At 34.9% G+C, this 10,935-nt stretch overlaps 1 long non-coding RNA gene across 1 annotated transcript; it reads right to left on the reverse strand.

Annotated features, from left to right (window-relative positions):
• Positions 1–5,034: 5,034 nt before the first annotated feature.
• On the reverse strand, positions 5,035–5,827 carry LOC109192797. The gene is made up of 2 exons (XR_002056156.1): positions 5,780–5,827; positions 5,035–5,355 (listed from the first exon to the last, which is right to left on the reverse strand). It is a non-coding gene; the product is annotated as an uncharacterized LOC109192797 (long non-coding RNA).
• Between the last annotated feature and the right edge of the window lie 5,108 nt (positions 5,828–10,935).

Below are 10,935 nucleotides of genomic sequence, written 5' to 3' on the forward strand. Positions count from 1 at the left end.
TATTGTAGTCGGTCGAAGGCTCGAAGCCTCTTCGCTCGAATTTTGGGGAAGAAACGCAGACAGTCAGACACGCAGACACTGGAGTACTGGACAGCCACAAACGCACACACGAATTTAGGGTTAGCCGGTTAGGGTTATTAGATATTAGATATTAGATATTTCATATTTAGATCAATAGAAAATATTAGTTATAAAATATAATATAAAATAATTAAATATATATTTTATATATATATTATATATATATAAACAGGCCAGGCCTGCAGGCTCATAGGCCAGGCCTTCACATATAGGCCTGATCCTATTTAACTAAATAGGCCTAGGCCTGGCCTTTTAACTAAACAGGCCAGGCCCTAAACAGGCCAGGCCATAGGCCCCTGTGTAGGGGCCTGGCCTATTCCCACCCCTACCCGAAACCATGTCCAGACACATTCAAACACATAACGACAACACCACGTATTCAATTAACGGAATTAAACCAAGAATTATACCAAATACGTTCTAACACGATTCCTAAACATGCCAAGACTCCACATTAATCATATAACGGTTCAGGAACATGCGGAACCACAAGAACATCAAGAAATCTATATGTAAAGTCCTAAACACAAGTCATAGGCTAGACTCAACACCCGATCATGCATAAACCCACCCAAATATACCAGAACATCATATACGAAATTCACGATATAAACCCTAGGGCTCTAGACATAATTAAAATACAAGATCATACATATAATCAATCACAATATCAAGAACATCAAGATTATCAAATAAACACTATAAACCCTAGTCAAAGCTCTATCAAGACTCAATCACAGAATTACACATACGATTATCAAAGGAGCCAATGAATAAAATATAGCAAGGAAAATAGGTTTTGTCGAGACATGGGTTACTTCTTAGCCCCAACCAATATCCCTGGCTACTAAGGTTCTCCTTCCAATTGATATTCCTAGGCTTGTTGGTGGAGGATTTCCTCGGCTGGAGTTCTTGCGAGTGATTTCGAGTGAGGGAAGGGAGAGGAAGGGTTCTATCTGTTTCCTAATCTCCTATTTATATGTTTAAGGGAAGCCTATTCAAGGTCTGAATAATAAGGCCCGCTTTCCCTACTCCCTATGGGCATAAGGTTCCTGGTTCAGGTAAAGGTTCACGATTCATCATGGACCACCTTCTTCATGTAGTATCAACTTCTTTAGCACTTGTTACTCAGGGAACTTTTCGTGAGTTTAAAATGACTCAAAGACACATCTATATGCATAGTAATTGGTTGTTTTCATGGATTTTGATAAAGATCCATCTCAAATATTTCCAATGGATCCACTTGTGTTGTATGTTTTGGAATGAATTTCCTTCATCATATTAACTCTGTTGTTGATAATTCAAGTTTGGCACTTCAAGAAGTTTTTATTTGCTCCTCAAAATTTGTTGGTGCCCTGCTACTATGGTTTGCAAGTGGGTCAAATATGAATATCAATGCAAGAATATCATGCAAGTAGCATGGATCATACTCCGGATCTAACTATTTAGTCCAAGTGTGACACCCGAAAATCCAATTCTTAAATAGAGTTGATTATGTAATTAATTCCAAATATTCCTTGTGAATTTCTCTTCCAATTCCTTAATTAAAAGTCGGAGGACTTAAATTAACCAATCCCTTGGTCAATTGGTCTAGTCAAAAGAAAAGACCTTGAGCTTTATAAGTTGTACCTAGCCTTTTTATGTCTTCCTAGCCTTTCAATAAGGGAGGGCATTCTAGTCCTTTCATCCTTACTTGGCATTCAAGCCTTACCCTAACAAGATTACACTTCATTTCCTACATTTGGTAAGAAAACACTAGACACTCTACCTTCTCTCTAGAAAGCCTAGCTTACTCTCCAAGCCAAGTAAAATCCACCTTCATCCTTGCAAGAGAACTCTCCAAGATTCCACCTTTCTACCATCAAAGCACTAGGAAGGGTAAGATCTTAGCATAGATAGTGTTTTTGGTTAGTTTTACCTCGTCTTTATCTAAGTGGTGGTTTTCTTTGTGTGGTTTTGGTTTATGATAAGAAGACTTGGTTGAGGAATAACTTCAAGGAGAAGTCTAGGGGATAAAAAGGAAGTGTATCTTGGTCTACAAAGGTAACTCATGCTCTACAAAACCTATTTTATACTTGTTATGATGATTTCTTGCTACTCTATTGATGTTCTTGAGAGATTTGATGCATAATCTTGTGTTTATGCATGTTAGAGCTTGTATCTAGGGTTCATAAATGCTATTCATTGAGCTATTCATGTGTTAAGTCATTTCCTTGTTGAAAGAGAGGTTTTGGATGTTTTGAACTTGAACTTGGCAATGTTGATGTTTTTCCCCGAAGGGAATTATTGTGGGTACAGGCACGTACCCGCGGGTGGCAGTCCACCCGTCGTTCCACCCGCGGGTGGAAGATAAAGGGCCGGCGGGCAGAGCCGCGGGTGGAGGCCCACCCGTGGTTCCACCCGCTGGTATGTGTTTGGGAGAGTGACGGATGGTTGTCCACCCACCGTTCCGCCCACTGGGTACATGATGCTTTGGCCTCCATTTTGTTGAATCATGGTGCACTTGTGCGTCTCCTTTGATGTTTCGTATGTCTAGAACGGTGTCCTAAGTATCCATGATAGGATTATGAGTCTTGAATCGTGCTTATGGTCCAACCTTGTGATTCGTTGGATTAATGTGAAGTCGTTGAGGTTGATTGAACTGTTATGTTTCCCCTTTTGATGTACATGCTAGTTCTAATGTTGTTGATGCTAGTATGTGTTGTTCGTTTGTTCTTAATGAGGATTGGCAACTTGTGTTCACTAGTACAGATTTGCATATCCGCTACCCTTGTACAAGGGTAGCGGATACTAGAGTTGCTGAAAACCCTAAGCTTTCCGCTACCCTTTTTAAAGGGTAGCGGAAAGTTAAGCATTCACTACCCTTCTCTAACCAGAAGGGTAGCGGATTCTTTTTTTTTTTTTTTTTTTTAATTAAAAAAAAAATTATTATTATATTTAAATTTTCTAATTTTTTAAAAATCCTATACGGAATTCATACACTACATATCAACATAATATTAAGAGTGAATTTCATTTTTAGTCCTACTGTTATAGGGGTGTTTCCAATTTCAGTCCACTTTAATTTTTTTTGCCACTTTACAACCACTGTTATTGAATGTGTTCCACTTTTAGTCCACCGTTAATATTTCCGTCAAGAGGCCGTATAATCAAAGGGTATTTTGGTCTTTTTATGTTTGTCTCTTCTCTTTTAATCCAGGCGCTTCGTCCTCCTCCTTCGATATTCGAAGATGGCTCTTCGAACAACGAGAATGGGAAGCCAAAGCTACATCGTTTCGTTCGTTCCAACATGGGCCGTCAAGGTTTCTTAGGTTTTAGGTTTAATGTTCTCATTTCTTTAGTCAAACATAGTCTTGGATGAGAAGAAAGGTCAAAATACCCCTAGATTACACGACCTCTTGATGGAAATACTAACGGTGGAACTAAAAGTGGAACACATTCAATAATAGTGGCTATAAAGTGGCAAAAAAATTAAGGTGGACTAAAATTGGAAACGCCTCTATAACAGTAGGACCAAAAATGGAATTCACTCTAATATTAACCATCAACACAATATTAACAACAAACCATCAACATAATATTATCAACAAACCATCAAAACACAATATTATCAACAAATTATATTATAAATACAATATCAATACACAAGCTCATACATGCTGATGGCTATGACATTAATCCTTGATGAGTATACCTGCCTAACTTTATGTCTTTGATATTTATATGAGCTAATAACTAATTGAACTTGAAAAGCTACATTGCGATATCTCCAAGCTTCTTCTAATGCCCCCCACGATATCTTTTGGCATGGCTATAGTGTATGTTACCACATCAAAGTCTGGGACCTATCAAGGTGATGGTGTAAACTCTGTTAACTATGTTCTATTCTAATAATGTCTTTAGGACTTGCTTTAATTCATCACAGATGCATTCTATTCTCGGCTGTCTCATAGCCCATGCACAAAATTAATTCAAGCTCATAATTCCCAGAGACCAATTCTCAGTGGACCAACTTCTCCATCTTCAAGCAATTCAAAATTCAAAATTGCCAAGATTTCCAACCAACACCTGCAACCAAACACTTCAAGTTTTGTCCAGCTCACAGATTAATCATCCCCATAAACCACCTAAACACACTGGTCCACCAAGCTTAGTGGACCTTCATCACAAATCAGTAAATATTTCCTATGTAGATATTTGCTAAAAATTGTTTAGTTTCTTAAGATTAAATAATCTTAAAATATGATATTTATAAGATTTACTATATTTATAAATTTCTATGTAAATACTATAGATGTAGATATATATTAGAATATGTGATAAAAGCAGAAGAAGAAGCATAAGAAGGCAGCCAACAAATGTGGATATATAATGCAAACTACTTGGATGGCAATGTTTCACTTGCAAAATTCAGAGCAGAAGTGGCTATATATATATATATATATATATATATATATAAAACAACAACAACAACAACATAGATAGCCTCAAAATCTCCATGACAGAAAGAAATAAGCAATATACAGTAGTACACTACTGGAAATTCTGAAATTTCCGACCACTCGAAAGTGATCTTAAATCAAGTTGAAAGTCTTGTTCCGACCACTTTTGGTATCCGGAAAAACCTTTGTTGCTATTTCCGACCACTTTTTAGACTTTTTGGTATCAACTTAATTTAAGATCATTTTCAGGTGGTCGGAAATTTCAGAATTTCCAGTAGTGGTAGAACCATAAAGGAAACAAGAAATAAGCACCTGAAGTTCGAAGGGGAGGATGAGTGGTAAATTCAAAGCAAGTAGTTAAGGTGTAATGTATACTTACAATTTTATGAAATACTTCTTGTGTTTTTTTTTTTTGTTTTGAATATAATAGTCTAAAGAGTAAAAAGTCAATGTTCTGTTTAAACAAGGGATTGTAGTGTTTACATGCAGGTGACTATTCATTGAAGATATCAACAACGGGAGACAAGCATGATGTTCCTATGTAGCTCTAGTGATTTATCAGTTGCGGTAATGCAAGGCTGTTAAACAAAAAGATCTCCCAATAACAAGGCTAGCCATAATTCATGAAAATTTTGATTATTAATTAATAACAAAAAGGTCACGTTTTGGATATATTAAAAGCAAAAGAGAGTTAAAGATGCATACCAGACAGGAAACAGGTTCTGTGTTGCAGCTCCACTTTGAAGTAGGAACACAACTCATATAGTGACACCAAGAACAATGGTCATTCAAGTTTACTCCACGAAGAAGTATAACAATGGCAGTGGTTAACCTATTAAGATAAATATAAGTTTAGAACCACATAGACTTTTTCCCCCTTTTTGCCAGAGGAATGGTGTGCCAAATATATATATATATATATATATATATATATATATATATATAATGAATACAATGTAATAAATGACTGCACTACTAGTGCACTCTACATACTGTTCTTCCATGCTTATATTTGGATTGTGATATTTTCATATACGGAGTAATTGATTTTACAGATATAGTAATCCGGACTATTCCCACTGTTTACAGAGAAATTCCAAACCAAAGTAAGGTTTAAAAGAAGAAGAAACACCTTATGGAAAAAATTTCTTCAGAAGCATGTTTCTTTGTGTTTTAGAGTTTATTCTTTAGAAATAAATTTCAGTTGGATCTTGAGAGTTGAGACCTAAAAATAAAGTAAGGTTCTAGAGGCATACCCAATTATCAGAAGGATGAGAGAAGAAACACAGAAAACCAATTGATACCTGATACGAAGCAGCGGCAGTGACGACTGATAACTGTGGCGGTGGAGACGGCGGATGAGAGCGTTGCGGCGGTGAATCGATGAACAGGTGGAACTCGCGGCGCGTCGATCGGCTGAGGAGAACTGTCGCGGCGGCTGAGGGAGTCGCTGATGAGGCGTCGGCGCCGCCGTGTGTTGAGGGAGGGAGGTGAGGCGTCGATTGGCGTGTGTTAAGGGAGGGAGGTGAGGACAGAGAAATGTTGAGGATTGTGAGCGAGGGTTTTCGATGAACCCTTGTACGAGAATTATTTTTTCTTTTTTGAATTTTTTTTTAGATATTGTTTCCGCTGCCTTTGCTAAGAGAAAGGGCAGCGGGAAACTCTTTTCGTCTCTTTTTTTTAAAGAAACCGCTACCTTATTTTAGAAAGGGTAGCGGTTTCTTATACATTTATTTACAATAATGCCACCGTCCTATTTTTTTAAAGTAATACACTATCCTTGTTTAAAGAAGGGTAGCTTAAACTCTAATTTCTTTGCTCTATTTTGTACTAGTGGTTGCCAATCATGGTGATCTTTGGATCAAATTCTATTGTTATTATGACGTTGTTGATGGTCTATTCATGCCTTTCATTGAAATCTATCGGTTGTATTCCTTGTTATGATCTCGTACATATGTTGTACACATTTGTTGATACTTGATTGGGCTATTGATGAGCCTCAATCCTCTATGATGATGACTGTGTAATGTTATGAAATTGGTGGACAATAATGAAAGGAGATAGACTATCACATGATTAGTACTATTCTACAATGATTAACGACATTACGAATGTCTGTGTTCGGTGGCACGCTGGCGGAATGCAGGCGGGGAGCATGTATTGGCTCTGGAGGGATAAGGTTGGACTTGGTGTACAGGGTGGCACTAGGAGGTAATGGTTGGAACTGTAATAAGGTTGGCCTGGTGAGAATGGTTGGAACAGGGCATAAGGTTGGAACTTGAAACTTTTATGTATCTTTGAATGTGAATCTTGTCTCTCATGGTTTATGAGTATGACTTATGTTGTCTCTCGATTGATTATCGTATGATGTATCTTATTGTTAAGCATGTTACTTATGTCGTTCTTATTGATTATTGAGTAACCGTTTGATGTTGGTCTTTACTTGAGAGTGATGCTATGATGAGTCTTATGTTGTCTCTATTCCTCGTTTTAAAGACTATATAATGTATTCCAAGTCTCAAATGTTTTTCTCTATATCTATATTATATGGTACTCAACAAGTATTGGTGTGTTACCAGCATTATTCGTTGACGGGTGCTATCCCTTATGTTTTACAGGTTTTGAGTAGATCGTGAGAGCGCGCTAGATGAGGATCGAGATAGCGTAGCTTACCATACAGTAGTTCTAGTCTTGTGGCCTGTGAGCCTAAGTTTATGAATTGTGAACTTATGTTTGAATTTGGTTTTAGTTTCCAGCCTGTGCATCTATAGTTAGATAGATGTGGCGTAACTCCCTCGTATTTTACTGACTAGCTTTCGCTAAGCGTTGACTTAATGATTAGTATTATATTTATATTTAAGTTTTAATTATGCTGAAAAATCGAGGGTGTTATACCAATTACCAAGGATAGAAAATTAGCTAGAATTGCGTTTAACATTAAGAGTTCAAACAGGATTTTATCATAGAATTTTTCATCCTAAAGGAGCCGAACATAGAATGTTGGCCTTGCGACTAAACTCAGAGCTAAGTGTTCTTATTTTTTTTAAAGAAAAACATGTATACATTCATATATTATGGCTGATGCGACAAATTGTTTAACTTGAAAATTGTTTCCTGGCAATTCTTTGCTTATGCTTATGCATATGGATGGCCATGTAATATTGTTGGAGTATTGAGATCCATGGTTTACATAAATGAAAAAGGAATTGAATAGTCTTGCGATGACCTGAGAATCGTCAAACAATCTCCTAGAAAAGCTAAGTGTTGGTTCCAAACGAGGTGAGATAAAAGTCTAGAGGGGGTGTGAATAGACTTTTACACCGATTCGTTAAATTCGAATTTTGCTATGGTAATAAATAAAACAAAACCCTTAACCAATTGTTAGAGTCTTGTGCACAACGAAATATTAAAATGAGTGTTGTGATTGTGTCAAGTGTATTTCACGTGAGGTGCAAGCAAGCAAAGATAAATAAATAAAGCAGTAAAGAGCACAAGGATTTATAGTGGTTCGGAGGTAATGTAATCCTCTTACCCCACTTTCTTCCATCTCCAGGAGGAATTCACTATATCCACCACTCCTTGGTTACAAGATACAATGAATTTCGTGATCTAGTGCTTTGATCTACTATATGATTCTATTCAATTTTCTATTTGTAAATATATATCTTTACATAACTATATTTCCAGTAACATATATATATGGATTTTTTTTTTAAATATTTCTAGTAACTTTACATTTTATAAAATATATAACCGAGAGTCCCGGCTAAATCATTTTTTTTTTTGTTGACATACTCGGCTAAACCTTATAATTACACAATCCTTATATTCTTAGTATAAAATAACATTTGATGTAAAAATTATTAATTTTCATCTCGATTAATATTCTTTACATTTCGGCTAAACCTTATATTTACATCTCGTATTGCAAAACATTTTCCATCTTTTTTTTTTTGAAACAAACATTTTCCATCTTTAATTACAAAATTTTCCTTATAAATTATGCGTGGATACTAAACGATTCTATTCCATTTTCCATTTTTAAATATATATATATATATATATATATATATATATATATATATATATATATATATATATATATATATATATATATATATCTTTACATAACCATATTTCAGCAACATATATATACCCTCACCAAAAAAAAAGCAACATATATATACAATTTTTATTTTATATTTCTAGTAACTTTATATTTTATAAAATATATACCCGGGATTAATATTCTATCTATATACTGAGTCAGTTTGGAAGCATTTTTAATCAAGTATTAATTATCATTTTCCTATTCAAATTTACCTACTTTTCATGTAATTTTTATTCTCAGTCAATGATTCTTTTTAATACATATTAATTAGTTAATTTACCTATACTATTGTTTGGGCAGTCTGACCAAATCGTTTTTCATTTGAATCAATTTGATATCATTTTTAAATTTTAATCCAACATTAATAATCATTTCTTTTTCCAATTGGCCTAATTTCTATGCAATTTTATTCTCTGTCAATTTTTTTTAATACATATTGAACTCATAGAATTATGATTTTCTCATCAAATAAAAGATGTAAAGAAAAAGATTGTGTTTTTAACAAAATTGTAAACACAACATGGAGTTCACAACTAAGAGATTTAGCTAAGCTTCTACTACCATAAATGGGGTTGATGGTATCTCGTCTTTCTCGTTTCCCATTTTGAGTTGAACGGTGATTCCCTGAAGGATATGGACATACCACATTTGCACCATTGGCAATCATAAATATCAACTATAACGCCACCAAAACAAAACTTTGATTTGACTAGACATGTTTTCATTTGTAGTAATATAGAGCTAGTCCTCAAAAATCAGATATCATCATATACCTTATTCTTTCAAAAAAAAAAAAAAAATCACATACTTTATGTTTGTCTGTCTTTTGAAGATAGAAAGGACCACCATTGCCCAAATGGCTGCTCGGAAGCTTCCAATCTGAATCAATGTCTACCAAAACTGTAAGAAAAACTACAGAAATCACGACGGAGCGGAGCATTGCCATGCCCATATCATTTCATTTGACACGCACACTACAACCCAAAAATCAAACGTGATATGTTTCTAGGCATTAACCAATTCCAAGAAACACCCATCACAGAAATTTCAAGCAAACCCAACTAAAAAATTTGTAAAGAAAATCCCGAGAAAACTAAGATTTCTAAAGATACGACATTAAAATGTTTATCCTTAACAATACAAAAGCTGCGTTTTTCTTCCGCCTCCGGCGTAATTTCACAAAAAACTTTGGCCAAGACTTGCCTGAAGCTCAGTGGTGAGTGGTGACATGATACTCATCCATGTCAACGTAGTTCTTGTTAATGGCGGCCATGATAAGCTTGTTGCACTCAGGCTCCATCCAAGTGGTCACAAACGACGCCAAGTTCAACCTCGGATTACCGTCCAGCATCAGCTCATCATTTATCATCTGGAACGCGACTTCCTTGGGATCGAGTTCTCCGGCATTTTAAACCTACGATCATTTGCCGGCGTCACTACAAGAATGAAGACATTTAGTGACAAATCTTTTGTGACACTTCATAATTTAGTCACAAATAATACGTTTTTTGTGACCAAAAAAATAAGTCGACACTATTATGTGGGATAATTGTGATAACTTTTTTTTGGTCATTGATAGTACGGTAATTGTGACAAGAAAGTATTTGTTACGAATAAGTTGTCACTATTACTAGAATAATAATGTCGTAACATACATTGTCACTATTTGTTGTCACTAAATGTATGTGCATTTTGGCGGCATTATAATTATGGCGGGAACGAATGTAATTGTGACAAAATATAATGTCGACACAAATGTTTGTATTTTTTGTGACAAATAGTTGTTGGTCACTCTTGCTTATAATATTTGTGACAACTTTTTTGTCAATAAAAATACAATATGTTAGTACCATTAGAAATGAGAAATAATTGTGAGAAAAAAATATTATTGTCACTAATATTATCACTTTTTGTGATGAAATTGTTTAAAATATTTGTGATACTCTATAATTCCGTAACAAAAATTACTAAATTGTGACGATATTTATGTTGATTTCAAGTTTTGTCACTAATTTATGATAATTGTGACGAGTAATTAGTTGTTACAATGACTTTGTCCCTATAATTAAATAGATGAATATTATCTGAAATTGTGTTGTAATCAATGTTTGCCACTAAAATTGCATTCAAGTTGGTGTCAAGTAATTTGGTGTGAACTAGGTATTAAATATTGTGGTCACTTAAAATGCAACTATTTAGTGCCTCTTAAAATGAATGTAATTGTGAAAATACATTTTATAATCACACATTTTTAAACTTTTTTTGTGACAAAGAAGTTCACTATCACTTATTTTACTAATT

Source organism: Ipomoea nil, unplaced genomic scaffold (genome assembly GCF_001879475.1).
Source record: "Ipomoea nil cultivar Tokyo-kokei standard unplaced genomic scaffold, Asagao_1.1 scaffold1834, whole genome shotgun sequence".
NCBI lineage: Eukaryota > Viridiplantae > Streptophyta > Magnoliopsida > Solanales > Convolvulaceae > Ipomoea > Ipomoea nil.